The sequence below is a fragment of the Dendrobates tinctorius genome, unplaced genomic scaffold (assembly GCF_039654945.1).
Source record: "Dendrobates tinctorius isolate UK_male_01 unplaced genomic scaffold, ASM3965494v1 ptg000144l, whole genome shotgun sequence".
Lineage (NCBI taxonomy): Eukaryota > Metazoa > Chordata > Amphibia > Anura > Dendrobatidae > Dendrobates > Dendrobates tinctorius.
In genome coordinates this window covers 16,383,200-16,395,541 of record NW_027361811.1, presented here as the reverse complement: position 1 = coordinate 16,395,541, position 12,342 = coordinate 16,383,200, and positions in this window count along the sequence as shown.

Below are 12,342 nucleotides of genomic sequence, written 5' to 3'. Positions count from 1 at the left end.
ATTATTGTCTTTTCTACTAGTTCTGATTATGGGTGCCTCCGTTTTGCCTAAGCTGCTGTGAACGACATTCAGAGATATGCTTTACCTCGGCCATATGGACCACAGGCAATAATAGCGTAGAGATTTTAACTGCATTCTTTAGAAGCACTTTGTGCTGAGAGAGGGAACAGATGAGCTGTGACCATCACCTAATGTGCATGGTAGATTATCTATTGCCGACGAATAGGTGGTGTCTTTCATTGTAATTCTGCCATTGATGATAAGATGATCAGTGATGATGAGATGACTGCTGGTAAATGTAAACATTAAATCACCCAAAATCTTGAAAAATAAGTTTAATATAAAATCTTAATTGAAATAATACATAGTTTTGTTATGACACATTCCCTTTAGGAATACAGAGAAAAACAATACATAAATGCAGTAGAATAAATGTTTTATTTTTAAAATAAAACTGTACATTGTGGATTTTCAAGGTGACATTTGATAGTAAAACCATTTGAATAAAAGTTCAGCTAATCTGAGGTCATTTATGATAAGCCTGGACTTTCCTCAAATGACACAGCTGCTGCAATTACATTTCTGCTGGTATATTGCATATTACTGCATGTGGACTGTAAGTAAGAACTTAGCTTTACAAATGCTAAGGTGAATACCCTAGCAAACAGTACTAAAATATGTGCATTTACTTTTTATTGCATCAGCAAGAATAAATCCACATATTTGGATTTATCATGGTTATGGCCACAGTATATACAGTATATTGAAATGTATGGCATTTCCTAGGATTAGCAACACGTTTTGTCCCATTCACATTGGCCATCTGTATTTTTCCATGCAATGTAGGCAACAGTTATGACAACAATTGCAAGTATCCATTTTCTAACTTTCATAGACAAAGACCCAAATACTTTAGCAATTATGACACTGTCATGGTGAGTGCACCCAGTGATCACCAGTAACATTAGTCTATACAGTTTTCATGTTTTCAGGTTAAACAACACGGATCCGAGACATAAAAAGGAAGACGTTGGACCACCCAGATGGCACGTGCAACAACAAAGATCAGTAGAGCCTGTTAGGCAGGATGGCACATGGATCAGTAGAGCTGGAGATAGTAGATTCAGCAGAGCCAAGTGTGTAGGCAGCAGCTTAATGAAGTAAAGTTTGTGTAAAACAACTTCAATTGGTAGAGACAAGTTGGCAGGCAGGTATTTTGATGCAACAGAGTTGAGTTTGACTTTACAGACAGCACCTTAAGATGAGAAACCAGTCAGTCAACCCTTTGTAGCAGAAGTGGAAGCACAGGTAGCACTTAAGAACAGCAGATCTGAGTAGGCAATTAGGCATCTAGCTGTAAGAAAACGGTATGTGCAGATAACGGTCTGGAACAGCAGATATAAACAGTCAATCAGACATATTAAAGTAGCAGAGCTACTGCTGTGTTAAAGAAAAGAGTGAGCAGTTGTAACTTGGACCCTATAGACTTATTTCAGGTGGGAAATGTGGCTACACTCCTGAAAAGCTTTTGTTAGAGTACACGTGCTACGTAAATACTCAGGGGGCATGCAGCTGCCTGAGCTCTACCTTAAAAGTCCTAGGATGAAGTATGCGCCAGGTAACCATAGGAAACCCGACATGCACTAGTATAAAGGGAGCTGGCTGCTGGTAAAGAAGGAAGCAATACCTGGGGTTGGAGGATGTGCACACAAACAAAACTCCAAGCAACAATCTCCTGAACAAATCTCCAAACACCAACACACTACTCCTCCAACCCCAAACCATGCAGCAAACACTAACAGTGACAATTTCTAAGTGCCGGAGGCGAGCATATATAGCAGAGGGGAGTGACAAACACTGAACAGCTAAAACAATCCAGATAAGAAAGCTCCAGGAGCTTCAACTGAACAGATTAACCCTTGCAGTGCCAGCATTCAAAAAACATGCACTGCTTAATAAGATGATGAAGTACTTCTAATCAGTGCAGGAGTTTTTAAGACCGGATGTTGTGATCTTCTGGCCTCTCTGTTACGTGGTATGCCAGTGACAGTTGGCTTCTAAAAATGGATAATGACCCTAAACACATGTCAAAATACACAGTAGACTACCTCAAAAGGCGTAAGCTCAAGGTCTTACAATGGCCCTCACAGTCCCCTGACTTGAACATCATTGAAAATCTGTGGCTATACCTCAAAATAGCAGTGCACACAAGACAACCCAAGAATTTCACTTAACTGCAAGAATTTTCCGAGGAAGAATGGATAAAAATCCCTCAAACAAGGTTTGAAAGACTTTTGGCTGGCTACTAAAAGAATTTACAAGCTGTGATACTTTGAAAAGGGGTGCTAGGTACTAACTATGCAAGATGCCCAAACTTTTACATTGACCCATTTTCCTTAGTGTAATTTTTAAAATGTAAAAGATTAAAATATTTTTCCTTTGCTTAAAATACAAAGGAAATGTGTCATCTTTAACTTTAGGCCTTTTAGAGATCATTTCATCTTCAACTTGCCTAACTGTTCACAATAACACTAATTTTGACCAGGGGTGACCAAAATTTTATATGCTATTGTATCTGAAATGAGCCATTGAACTTAGCAGCTAGCGATTTTGCAGGGAGTCCCTAAGCGGATGTTTTTGGTGAAAACCAACCCTGAACTTCAGATGAGATGTTTGGAACTGGTCAGTGGTGTTTATCAGCACCCTTCACTTTAGCTTTGGTTGCTGCCAAATTAGATTGCATCCAGATGTAATGGATCTCCTAAGAGATAAATTCATGCAGAGTCTGACCACATCCCCCTATAGCTGGGTGGAGACTCTCCAGCAACAGTAGGATGTAGTAGTGCTGGAAGTATTGCATGATGCAGTTCAGTGCCATGGTCTGACAGTGGGAGGAGCAGAGCGGTGCACACAGTAAGTAGGAGAGCACTATACATTGTGCGTGTCACCAAAATGACTGTAACCCCCCTTTACACCCCCTTTTTTGCCAAACAGATGGAGAATCTACTCAATAATGATAGGGGTGCCGATGTTCTCAGCAGCAGGTTCCCATGATCTTTGTTCAGGACCAAAGCCCTCCCAATCGACCAAATAGAAAGTCCTTCCCAGAACCATCTTAAAATTCAAAATATCCTTTACTTCAAACACATCCAAGGATCCCTCAGGAACATAAGTAAAGGCAGGAGTATGAGAACTAGAGAAGAGTTTCAGGACCACAGGCTTCAGGAACGAGACATGGAAAGATTTCGGAATCCGTAGATTCACTGGTAAATGAAGAATATTTAATCAGAAACACTTGTCTGAGGACTTCTGAATGGCCCAAGGTATGTGAACTTATAGGAGGGCACCTTCAGGTGAATATTTTGTGACGATAACCAGACTTTATATAAAGGTGGGTAAAGAGGCAGAGAATTGCTCTACTTGTCCACATTAGACTTTAACCAAGACACGGCCTTAAGGAGTAAGGACCAAGTCTGCCGCCAAACCTGAAAGAACTTGCCATATTGTAATGGGTGTGTCAGAGACTGCAGGTAGTCACACTGCATTTAGCTGCAGATGGTCTCTGCTTTAGGCCTTGGAGACACCCTATTAACCCTTCTGACTCTTTGACCCAGTGGCAACTTTTCTCCGGCTCTAATTGACACACCTGGACCTGGGTGTTTATAGACTCCCAGCCTGAGTTGCAGGTGATATTTCTGTTTCCCCCTGTTGAGGCTTAACGCTACAGCAGTCAGCTATCTTCCTCTTTGGTGTTGCTGGAGGATGTCTGTTACATCTCCGAGTCTACTCAAGATAAGTGTTCCCTTTGTTTGTCTATCCCAGCTGTCTTTAGTGGTAGTGGGGATCGACTAGTGCTCACTTCGTCATTAACTAAGTAGGGCTCAGGGATTAGGTTCCTGCTCGGTGATAGGTGTAGAATCTATATAAAGTGCTGTGCAAATTAATTGGGACAAATCATTTTTTTAAGTAAAATCGTAAGTTGAAAAGAAAAAAGCTTTAATAAGAAAAGCCAAATCTGCCACAGATCCAAAAATGGATTGTGACAACTGGGCATTGATGATTCTAATGCCCTTTTCCTACACAGTACATGCACTCATTCTGTCTATACCTTTGCTGTCACTCCTTTACAGAAAGTTTGGCCTGCTCAACTTGCATTGCCACTGTAGCAGGAGAGGTGACCTGTGGAAGCAAGGGGTACTGGAAGGTTGGAGGATAGACCTTAATTTAACATGTCCGTACGGTCAAATTATTTTCAATCTTTTCTGGTGTAATGATTTTTTCCATTCCATTTTCATTAGTTTGTTTTTGAATTTTTTTATCTATTTTTTTTCTGTTGATTCACAATTCCAAAGCAATGACTGATTTCCATTAGTTGATATTCTATAAATTTAAACTGAAAATTACTTTTGTCAGTTTCAAGTTATTTCAGTGACCATTGTGGCTTTTTCTTACTTTACCAGAAGGGTACACACAATTTTGTCCACCTGTGTACTGACAATAATTCCGCTTCACTTTAAATACCTCATGTGAGTAGTCATATGAAGCAAGGGAGAAAAAAAAACTTGGATTGCTTTAGGAGAGTTATTATATATGGTGAACTGCATTTTTGTTTGCGCCATGAGGTCTAATAAGAATTTAATTATTATGATGTCAGAAAACCTAGCTACCAGCTGAACGACCCATCATTTGACAAGTATCGCAAGTTTATAGACCACTTCTACAAGCCACATCAAGTAACACAAGTCTGTACCAATTTCCTTTCTGTTTTAAACATTTGCTGATAAGATAGATTGTGGTAATTGCTGGTAATATCTTTGAAAATGTGTAAAATATGTCAACATTTTCCTCTGTCCAAAACAAGAAGTAAAACTGGTGCCCAAATTGGACATGACCCAAGTTTTAGTTGGGTTATAAGTGGGCACATTCATAAAATGTCAGGAACTGAATTTCTTTGAGAATCATGGTTATAGCCTCAAAATCTATTTTCTCAATGGAACATACTCTGTAGTTGCCTCTAAAACTGTTGTTTATGGATAATTTTGGGCTTCACTTGAGTGTCGCTTATGCAGATAGTGAACAGAGGCTGATTTAAGGGACAGGGTTGAAAAAATTTGGTCACTTTTCAAGAGGTGCCAGGTCATCAAAGTAACTATATTTCTGGGTAGGCTAGTAAAAGACAAGTTCAAATATACCTTTATGAACGCAAATAGATTTTACATCCCAAGATTGCAGTCAAACACAGGGGTGTGGTGCTTGCTATCTCCTAAAGATGCAAAGTTGATCTTCACAGCAATGAAAAATCTATTTTCGACGAGTAAGGCAAGTTTGAAATAGTCTTTCACTACCCTATCCAAGGAATTCCATTAATTTACTATCCCTAAAACTCCTAACAGGTTTCCTTTAAGTACATATGAAATAATAGACACTAAAACACACTTTAGTCCAGGGTACTAAATTTCCACTATGATAAATACCTTTAGTTATAGCACAAAAGTATTTGGACAGAAGCATTGGCACACATCATACTGATCGAATTCAGGTGTTTCATTTAGTCCCTTTGCCACTGGTATATAAAAACCAGCCATTAGCCACACAGTCTACCTGTACAGACATTTGTGAAAGAATGGATCGTTCTAAAGAGCTCAATGATACCATCATGATACTGTAAGTCAGTTTGGGAAATTTCTACTCTGCTAAACTCTCCATTATCAACTGTGAGTGCCATTATTGAAAAGTGAAATACAGCAACACAGCCTTGAAGTGTTACAGAGTAGGACTTCAATGTGCTGAGCCACAAAGTGATAAAAGTCATAATAATCTTAATAATCTTTATTTTTTTATATCGCTAACATATTCCGCAGCGCTTTACAGTTTGCACACAACACATTATCATCACTGTCCCCGATGGGGCTCACAATCTAAATTCCCTATTAGTATGTCTTTAGAATGTGGGAGGAAACCGGAGTACCCGGAGGAAACCCACGCAAACACGGGGAGAACATACAAACTCCTTGCAGATGTTGTCCTTGGTGGGATTCGAACCCATGACCCTAACCACTGAGCCACCGTGCCGCCCGCCCGTCATCAACGCTGGTCCAATAACTGCAGAGATCCAAACCTCCTCTGGCGTTGAAAGGAAGCTGTTACACGCTTAGGAGGTGCACATGGTTCGTGTACCCACTGTGCCATGGACCAAGGAGAGACTGTAGGGGCGTTGCGAAGTGAACACCCGACTCTACACTAGAGCCCCTAATGGTGGGGTTAGACTTGGCTCCAGATAGATTCCAGGTGCTACTTCAGGACAGATCTCTGACGCACGGTAGCTGAACCAAAAGGGACAGGACACTTTAACGGCAGGTGCAGGAAGGTACTGTAGGCATATTGTCTGGCATAGCTGATTCACAGATAGGCAGGTGCTGACAGCCACGGCTGGTATGGAGACAGGCACTGGTGGGTACACCTAATGTACAGGTAGGCAAGGGCAGGCAGATATGGCTGGTATACAGGAAAGTCGGTGCAGGCAGGCACGACTGATATACTAGCAGGTGCAGGCAACCACGGCTGATATACTGGCAGGCAGGATGGCACGGCTGATACACCGGCAGGAAGGATGGCATGGCTGATATACTGGCAGGCAGGTGGGCATAGTTGATGTTCTGGCAGGCAGGTGCTGTGGAAACCGCAGGTGCAGACGGGGATGGAACCGTAGGTTCGGACGAGGACAGAACCACAGGTTCGGATGGAGACATAACAGCAGGTACGGACGGGGATGGAACCACAGTAGTGGACAGGCAGGAAATCACAGGTGTGTACAGGCAGAGAAACCCAGATGTGGACGGGGAGAGAATCACAGATGCAGACAGGCAAGGAACCGCAATGCGGACAGGCAGGGAACCGCAGATGCGGACAGACAAGGGCAGGATCATATAGAACAGACAGAGTCAGGTTAGGTACAAACAGAACAAAGACAAGTACACACAGGACAGACAGGGCCAAATTCACACAGGGTACTTACAATGAAGTAGCAAGTGTACACACAGACCACTAATGTTGCACAGCAACAACAGAATAGATATAGGTACTAATTCAGACAGTGCAGGTTGGAGATAGGTACGGTTTAGACACTGCAGATTAAAACATAGGTACTGGTTCAGACACTGAATATTTAGAGATTGGAACTGGTTCAGAAACTGCATGTTTAGGGATATTTACAGATTTAGATACAAACAGGTTCAGTGATAGATCTTAATTCAGACTAGATCAGGCACAGATACAGGCCTGGACATACAGACCTAGGGAAACTAGTTCAGGCCTTGGAACGCAGACTCAGTGAAACAGGATCATGTTCAGGCCTGGGCATACAGCACCAGGGAAAACAGGTTCAGAGTTCAGAGACAAAAACAGGACATAACCTGGCAACTTAGTAGTTGCACCAGCACTAAAGGAGAATGCTGCTCAGGTACCTCCCAACAGGTGGAGATGCCTTAAGTACTAAGTGTCTCCCAGCAATTGGCTGAGGAAACATTAGGAGTGCAAGCACTGTCTGTTTAAGAACCAGTAAGTTCCCATATGTGCACCCTAAACATGTGGCCAGGAAACATGTACAGCAAACAGAGGACAAGGAGCCCACAGCATGGACAGGGGTGGTGAGTTAGAGTGTTGAACTTCCCAATGGTTTTTCTGGAAAATCGTAGACTGTTTTCAAACAGCACTTATTGTTCATGGATTGTCGCAATATGGTAAAAAAAGCTGCTGTTACTGCGCTTGTCTGGCAGTGTTCTGTCCTCACTAATGAACCGGGATTGATGTAGCTTATACAGGCAGCTAAACCACTATACCGGGGGTTCAATAAGGGAGACTGTAGTTGAATCTGTATTTTATTGAACGTAGGGTATATTGGCACGGTGAAACTACAATACAAAACATATACACAGAATCAGTACTGGGTTCATAGGAATACATAATAGCTAACCAGGGGAGAGCTAACTAAGCAGGGTGATCTAAGACAGGAATTAGTTGTGGGAAGCGTGATTACCTACCACAGATGCTGACACAAGGGGAGTAGAGGAATGAGATGTTCACAGGAAGCAGGCTTAAGAGAAAATGGTGAACTGGAGGGAAAAATGGGGCTGGACTGAACCATAATGCTTTGCAAACTTACCCAGAATACATTGTGGATTGGAGGGAAAGAGAAGATTAGAAAGTGAAACTAAGACACACAATAACACTGCAGTTATGATTTTCGTCAGTAGATGATACCAAAGATACAGAAAACATTAAATCTATGGCTGAAACTGAATATTCTGGATAGTCACAGCAAATCATTGTATATATATAAACAAATAGACAGTGAAGGATCATGAATTATGTCGGAGACAGAACAGCCAAATAACAGAGCTTTTTTTTATTAAGCCATCCAATATACCATACTGTTCTTTTTTTTATTGTTGGATTAGAGTGAGATAGCCTCATTCACAATTACTGTAAGTAGTGCCATATGTGCCAAGAGTGGGTTTCTACATTATTTTGAATACCAGGGACTTACATTTGGCTTTTCATTTTCTGTCTATTAGACTACATGTCATGTCAGCTATTGGTTGATTGCCATGAACCCCTTATAGGTTTGCTCAGTTGAGCGTGCATATGTTCTGAATGGGCACCTTGAGACAGATGTTACCAGACACCTTCAGCAGTGACTTATCCAGTGAATTTCTACAGGACATTTTTTCTCTCTTCCTACATTTGCTGTTGGGGGAAGAGTTGGGAATCTTATATACATATTCAAAGCTTGCATTGAAGTCATACTGACCAAATGCCCAGAGCACCTATCCCAGAAAGAGCCCCAAGCCTTACAAGCTAGAAAAGTGTAAAAGGCTTATTAATGAAATCAGAGGCGTAGCTAGGGTTTTGGTTCAGGGGGGTGAAAGTTCTGAGTGGGCCCCTAACCAGAGAACCTCAGCAGATGACCGTGCTGTTGCCAAAAATAATATATATATATTCCATTATTGCGGCGTCAGCGTGGCCCCTCAGTGTGCGCCGCAATAATGGAAGAGAGACCGTCACATGACGCTCCCTCTCCCATCATTACCCTCTTCCTCTGACACACAGCGGGTGCGCGATGACGTCACTTCATCGCGTCCCCGCTGTGTGCCGGTCTGATTGCAGCGCAGCTTCTGACATCAGAGCAGAGCTGCCCTCGAAATCAGCGTGGGAGCGAGGAGGAGAGGTGAGTATAGTTTTTTTTCATTTATATAGTGAGTCCTGGCTGCATGATACCCATATGAGGGGGCAGCATGACATACCCCGTATGAGGAGGGGGCAGCATGATACCCCGTATGAGGTGGGTAGTATGATACCCCACATGAGGGGGGCAGCATGATACCCCATATAAGGGAGGGCAGCATGACACTCTATGAGGGGGGCTGCATTATATTCTGAAGGGGCTACATTATACAGAGAGAGAGAAAGAGAGAAAAGAAAGAACAGAGAGAGAGAAAGGAAGAACAGAGAGAGAGAGAAAGGAAGATTAGAGAGAGAAAGAAAGATTAGAAAGAAAGAAAGAGCAAAAGAAAGAACAGAGAGAGAGAAAGGAAGAGGGGAAAGAAAGAAAGAACAGAGAGGAAGAAAGAACAGAGAAAGAAAGAACAGACAGAGAGAGAAAGAAACAGAGAGAAAGAAAGAACAGAGCAAGAGAAAGAAACAGAGAGAGAAAGAAAGAAAGATTCTGTAAAGAAACTATAGCTGCCCGGCTCCCATTGTAGAGCCCACCTGAGCCTCCCGGTGCTGGACATATCATGATCCGCTCACATGGCCGACATCTCCGAGTCCAAGGCGATCCTGCTGTCCGCACTGTCGGAGGAGACGGTGATGGATCTGAAGCATTCCCTGAGGTGCCTCCATGGTTCCGTCACTATCTCCTCCCGAAATTACCTCATTTCCGGTCAGCTTCCAGCACGTCACTTCCGATGGAACGTCACATGCAAATTTTAAAGTGCTCCTTGGGGCTCTGCCGTGTACTCCTGTGTCAGCGGGAAAAGTAAGCTCCCAACGGGGCAGACTCTCTCTCAAAATCGAGATGGTTGGGAGGTATGAATGCTCCCCACCATACACCTTGCACACGCATAGCTCCGCACACCTCATACACACACAGTTCCGCTTTCTATGCCTCGTACACACACTGCTCCGCTTCGTACACCTCCCACACACACGGCTCTACTCAGTACACGCATAGCTTCACTCCGTACACCTTGCACACACACGCGGCTCCGCTCCGTATGGCTCGTACACACGGCTCCGCTCCGTATGGCTCGTACACACGGCTCCGCTCCGTATAGCTCGTACACACACGGCTCTGCTCCGTACACCTTGTACACACGCGGGTCCGCTCCGTACAACTCGTACACACGCGGTTCCGCTCCGAACACCTTGTACACATGCGGCTCCGCTCTGTACACCTCATACACACATGGCTCTGCTCCGCACAACTCGTACACACACGGCTCTGCTGCATCTACCCTGTAAACTCCTCCTGACAACACACAAAAACTTCCCTTCATCCAGCATGGCAGAGTCCTGCATACACTGAGAGGCCCCTGATCATGTGACCCCTGACTTCTCCCCTCCTGTGACCTCATCACAGGTTCTGTGGCAGAGAAGAGAACATAGCGCGGCACAGCAGGGAGATGATCAATTCTCCTTGCTCTGCCACAGATACAGTTACAGCAGCATAGCCCGGGTGGGCCCCCTCATGGCGCGGGGCCCGGGGCCACTGCCCCCTCTGCAGCTACGCTGCTGAATGAAATCGTGTGCCCAAAAGTCGATCCATCATCATGCGTGAGTATTGACAAAGTGAATCGGAGAGAGTCTTGTATGTCCTCTATGCTGTGTGTTATGCAGTGTTTGTTACATACTATGCGGGTATATGTGTTGCAGTAAGTGTGTGTTTGTAAAATACAGTATCTTTGTGTAGAATGGAGTGTGTGTGTGTGTGGCATGGAGTATGTGTGAAACATGCAGTGTATATGTAATGCAGCGTGTAGAAGAGCAACTATGTATATATGTAACACAGTGTGTATATAACATACAGTTTATGTGTGAAGCATGATGTTTATGAATGCAATATACAGTGTGTTTATCTGTGGATGAAGTATGTGTGGCATCGATTGCATGTATGTGTTAGGCGTTGGGATCCTGCCACTGCACGAATCCAGAGCCTTGCACCCAGCGGTCTCCCATTCTTCTTCAGCCGCAGTGGAGCATGCTCAGCAGATTCGTCGGTCCCGGCGCTTTGCCCAGGCCAACTCTGTGGGTTTGCTTGCTACTGCCACCTCTCGCACAGCTATGACAATGCATGCTGCTCAGCAGCGAGATTCTCCAGGGACTAAGTCCTCATGTCGGGCCACTGAGCATGCCGATGGAGTGATCTCCCATTGGAGATCGAGGGTCACGTGCTCAGGTCCTGCTCGTGTTCGGATTGGTCCATCCGAGAAGCCAGGAAGGTCCCGGACACCCGTGGCTATAAAAGATTCTCATGGCCGCTCACCCATGTGTGGCGCCCCCAGGAGTATGGTCGCCACAGTGGCTTTGCCTTCCTCCAGGGGAGGGTAATGCCAGTCTTGGAGGCAATGATGGGTCTCTCTCGCAGTCAATCCATACATGCAACACAGTTCCACTCCAGGCCAGCAGGGGGAACTCTGAACCAGGATGGAGGGGAGGGGTGCCCTCTGAGGGCCAAGAGGAAGGAGTGGTCAGTCAGTCTGTGGAGAGTGAAGTGTGCAGATGGGTAGAAGGAAGCTGGAGGTTGAGCTAGGAAGGAGAGCTCCCTCAGCTTGAGAGTGCACGAACTGGAGCCTGGTCTCCACGGCTGTACGGATAATAAAGGTCCTACAGCAGATACCAGAGGAGTAGGAGGCTGTAAATGCCCTACTCCCATCTAAGACTTGAGGCACAACAGCAGCTTGGATAGAGAGCCAGGACTAGAGAGGAGTCCCCGAGAGAGGCTACGGCTGTCTGCCTTGCAAGTGAGGTTCTTGGGAACATCTGACAGGAGGAACTTCAGAGTAACTAAGTACTGGAGTGCTTCACACCACAAAGCGCTAGGAAGGAGACTGCACAGCCCATCTGCGAGAGAGAATCCCTGAGCTGCTTCCAGGCTAGCCTGCTCTAATACCATCTGTAATCAGGACCCTGGACTGCACTTATCAAGTAAAGGTACAGAAATTGCACCCCGCTGTGTCTTGTCTGCTTCCTACCCTTACGGCACTGCTACATCACCGTGCCAACCACCGCTACACTGCCCTGGGACATTAGCCCTGCCTGTGGAGGGCTGTACCATCACTACTG